This window comes from Apium graveolens, chromosome 2, assembly GCF_009905375.1.
Source record: "Apium graveolens cultivar Ventura chromosome 2, ASM990537v1, whole genome shotgun sequence".
In the NCBI taxonomy this organism is placed as follows: Eukaryota; Viridiplantae; Streptophyta; class Magnoliopsida; order Apiales; family Apiaceae; genus Apium; species Apium graveolens.
The window spans coordinates 298386383-298391298 of record NC_133648.1 but is presented as its reverse complement, the minus strand read 5'-3'; the positions used below and the strand labels follow the sequence as shown (position 1 = coordinate 298391298).

The window sequence follows — 4916 nt, the reverse complement described above, 5'->3', positions numbered from 1 at the left end:
CCCCTGAACTAATCTTTTACAGTTCAGTATATATGAATAGTTGTTGATTTAAATTATGTACTGGAATAAAACGTTTTAAGTTACGTATTCCCCGTATTTAAATATGTTTTATTAACTGATATTTTGGGGAAAAAGTAACTTCTGAAAATGCCTATCTCTAGATTGTGATTAAAATTAAAAAGATTTTTTGAACGTGTGTTGTAATCGTTTAAAAAGAGATAGGTGTAATTGATTTTGAAAACTGGATAAACACGAATTAGATATTGGATGGTCAGTGGCGTAAGAGGCCCGTTATTAGGTAACAGCCCAACATGGTTGCGTAAGAAGCTAAGTCGGATGCGCGCACTGGTAGGCCGCTTAGTTCAGCATAACAAAGACCTAGCTAGTCTCTGAGTTCCGGAACAATTTGTGGTGGGATAGACTGATCAGCTGTCCCTAGAATTCATCCACTTTTATATCTGACTTTAGTTTAATGGTTCTCGTAACGGAACAAATGGTTTATAGTCCCCGTAACAGGACAGATGATTTATAGGTCCAGCAATGAACAATGGTTTTGGAAATGAACTAGCATGCTAAAATTGGACTCTGGTATTTTGACACAGCACACTATAAATGATATTATTTTACAGAGCATGCCAGTTTTGATATCTAGTTTATACCTATTTTATAGATTTTTCGTAAACTAGTTTTGATATATGTTCCTATATTGTTTTTATATATCCTGTTTTACTGGTTATTCATATAGAGGTACTGTTGAGCAATGGATTGCTCACCCTTGCAGATTGTTTTGTACTTATTTATTGCAGATGTCTTGAAGACCAGGTCAGCGTAGAGTGTCGGGCCCCTCCGGTCCCGGCTCCTCTGAGGTAGTTTGTATCAGACCCTGATGTTTGATGAGGTGCTGTAATAAGTTAGGATGTCGGATCTTGAATAAGTTAGTGTTGTTTTGTAACCTAAATAATACTTGAACCTTCATCGGTTCCTGGTTTGGGGTCGTGTGTTATAATAAAGTTTATTTAGTAGTTTATGCTGTAGTTTATTATATTTTGGTGACGTCAGCCCCTGACCCCGGGGTTGAGGCCGTCACAGTCCAAGTGCTACGACCAGTGGTAAGAGGAGTACCATCAGCTCCTGTATCACCTGAAATTGTCCCACAAATCTGAGCCATGTCAATGTTCAACCCGGGGTTTGCTTCAAGTAATTTCTGTAAGACCAAGCTCACGTTGTCTTGAACCTTCTTATGCAAGTGCCATCTGCGGTCTTATAATCTGTTCCGCGAACCTACATGGAGATGAATTCAATCAGTGCTAAAACAAAGATAATATAAGATTGATCTCACTTTTCCGGGTGGCTGGAAATACCACAGATATTTTAGTTAACAGTATTAAAATATATTAAATCTCCATGTACTCTGGCGACTCCAAGCATTGTATGAGTAATCTGGTAACCTTTGAACTCAGGGAATATTATTAACACAAAAGTATGTTTAAATAAGCATGAATTTAGAATAACAAAAAACATGCTGCAGTAAGAAAATGGTCTTTCCGAAAGTGTCTATCTTAACACAAGGTGCTTTGACATCGAAGCAGAATACTGCGTCATCATTAAATCATATGATACCATAGTACTCGATTCACTCTATCTAAACCACACAACAAGGTGTGAAGGGGAACACACACTGTGACATATCACTAGTAGTAGACAAGAAACAATGAAAAAAATCCAACAATCCTCCTCACAGGTTACCTATATTACACACGTGTCCTTACCAGATTATTGTTAGAATTGTTAAGTAACAGTGATCAATAGTCCTCAGGTAAAAGATAAAATACCGTCGTAATTAAAGCTTATGACCTGTGTTGGATCAAGCAAACATCTTCTAAGATATACAAAGAGACTAAAGTTGTTTAAACTAAAGCATAATTAGCTAAATGGAAATCATTATTTGGTTTATTTTTCAGGTTTGGTACATGCGAGCTTTGGACACTCTGTCCTAATGTAATATTCTATTTATTTATGTAGATGGAATGATGATTACTATGATTCTGTGAGTAAGTTTACTACACCGTAGGATAGGAACCTGGGGGGTTTTGCCAAGGCAGTTGATGAAATTGGATTTTCAACAGAACACAAGTTCACAAACCTCTAGTATGCCACAGCTTTATACAAATTCAGATTAAGTTTTTTATTCTACGTGTAGTTAAAATTTGATTTCAATGTGTAAATTACAAACATGCATTAAACATCCCCCACCCAACCCATGTCTAGAGATGAGAAAAATCAGACAAAAAGAATACGTGACCAGATACAATGTACCTTAATAAATTGGCCATATGTAACACGCTGGCTGTTTGGGTATCTATAATATACAGCAAAACCTGGCATATTCCCGCACTCACGTTCATATCTATCGATTCATTTTTCTGAAAAACACGAAAATGGATATGAAAAAATACTCACAAAATCATTAATTTACCCAAAATAATTTCTTTCAAGTATGTCGATAAACCAAAGGGCCAAAGAAGACCATCATGTACCTTCCAAAGATAAGGAGTCCTCAGTGTATCGGACAAAAACCTTCCAAGTCGACTCACTTCGTACTCGGTACAGCAACATATCATAAGTTGTAAAGTTTTGCATATAAGAACGTCTATGTGGTTAACAGTGTTAAAAAAAGGTGTTAACCACTTATCTTTTTCATGACTAAGTCATCTACGAACAGATGCAACATTTGATTCATGCTTCTGCAGTTCACTAGTCAATTGGTCTAAAGATTCTTGAATCCTTTCCTTGTGAGTATGTTTCTTTCAACATTGATTTAGAAAACATTTGCATGCATATGCACAACAACACATGTTTACTTAAATCAATTATAAAAACAACAAAATTGTTCTTAAATCGAATTTGTAATTGCTATCCTATATATATAATCTCCAAAAAAGTTTACTTACATCGAACTTGTAATGGCGAACTATGGATTCCACTAAAAGGGGAAGGAAGCATGCAACAAGGATTAAAATTCAGACCCAAGACTCCATTTTTCTCCTTCTGTGAATTTTTTTGAAAAAAATGTGTTTAATCTTTATGAGTTTAATAATGATCCAACGTGGCTAGCTAGGCTTATTGCTGTGAAGAATGACTCGTTATCTCCACCTTATATACCTGTAGATGACTGAAGTCATTGCAACAATGTCAGCTTTCATCAGTACTAACAGAAAAGCAAGAGAATCAAAGGGAAATTAGACTTCACTGTGATATCTTACATGTCACACAAAGTACTAGAAGTTAACATAATCAGCAAGGTTACTTGCATCCGCTTATTTAGATTTTATCATTAATTTTCAGATTTTTGAAATTCTGTGTCATTTCGCTACAAACTCAATGAACCCTTGGTTTTTTAAGCTTGCTTGCAATTAGGAAAATGCACAAAAGGCCTGTATTGGAAAGATGCTAGAGTCTAAATGGTTATAGGGCAATAAAAGGTGTTTGATGAAATACCTGACTGAATTTGAGACTGTGTTGTTCACCAGCAAGTTGAAGAGTATAGCTAACAAACACAAACATACCAGCAGCAGGACCGGAAGGCTGACAATCAACTTTATACTTCTTCTTCAAAGTATCAATCTGGTTCTTACAATGAGTATCGGTTCATGGAGGTTTAATACCGGTCCGATGAACATTAACGGCGTCAGCGACCTGTCTTCAAATTTTTAGTAAACTCCATCAGCTGCTTCTCCAATTCCATCATCTGCTGCTGCTTCGAACTCTCAATCCTCTTGTAAATCTCCCCAAACTACAAAATCCACAAAATCCAACATACATACTCCCACTTCTTGAACTCCAGTTTTAGGTTTCGTTCAGGAGAACAACGGAGGTGAGAATGAAATTGGAAATAGAAAACAAAATTAGCGCGATGTAGAAGATGAAAGGAAGGAGAAGAGCCGAGCATTTTTCCGATTACAAATACAATCCCTAAATTCATTTCCCCCCTTTATTTGCCTAAAAATTTAAAACCCCGCTCTGTTCAAAAATCAGCCGCCTGATCCAAAAAATTAAAGGCCCGTATCCAAAATAAAAGTTAGCTTTCAACTTATTTATTTTCATTATTTAATTATTATTTTTTTGAATTTTATAAATATTTTTATATTTTTATATAGCATGCATTATATTCATTACTATTATTATTAATTTTATAAATTTTTAAATACTCAAAGTACCTACGAACTTTAATTTCTATAAAAAAAAATGTTTTTTGTGATTTTAAAAAAATAATTAGTTTTATATAATTAATTATTAAAATCTATCTATTCATTTAATATAAAATTTTAGAAAATATTTAGAAAATCATAAAATTTGAATTATTTATTTATTTGGTAGGCTTCTACTTTCCATGAACCTCTAAAAATTATTTTATTCAAATCAGTTATTTTTAAAGGCAAATTTAATTTTGAATTAAAATTTAAATATTTTTTTATTAAACGGTATATACCAACACGAACTCGTTTGTTGCAGTAGGGAAGAAGTCTATGTGAACACCATAGGTTTATTCGTCTATAGCAATATGTATGTATGCCTATGGTAACACCAAAATCAGGGTGTTGTGATAGGGTCATAATTTTATACCTACTGCAACATTTTCTAAGGCAACACCATGCAAAAATGTGTAATTAGGCCATTTATGGCGTAGTGTCAATATGGTGCGTCTTTTGAAATTCGCATGTCGGCCAGGGTATCCGATGTAGTGTCACAACCTCAAACATAAACAATTCTTGATGCACAAAGAGAGGTTACACACACAAAGGAAGAGTTGACGAAAACAAGAGTTTCGACCATTTTAAGGTCACATTCGATTGTTCAAGATTCTTTCATTGACGAATTGCCTTTACAGGTGTTAGGAGGGGATACTGATCCAATAC

At 34.7% G+C, this 4916-nt stretch overlaps 1 long non-coding RNA gene across 2 annotated transcripts; it reads right to left on the bottom strand.

The window, feature by feature from the left end:
* Window positions 1-591: 591 nt before the first annotated feature.
* LOC141708638 (uncharacterized) lies at window positions 592-4025 on the bottom strand. 2 transcript variants are annotated; one of them, XR_012569557.1, is made up of 5 exons: window positions 3499-4025; window positions 2952-3172; window positions 2538-2804; window positions 2317-2423; window positions 592-1281 (listed from the first exon to the last, which is right to left on the bottom strand). It is a non-coding gene; the product is annotated as an uncharacterized LOC141708638 (long non-coding RNA). The 2 variants fall into 2 exon arrangements; XR_012569556.1 differs by having other exon boundaries at window positions 2538-3172.
* Window positions 4026-4916: the final 891 nt, after the last annotated feature.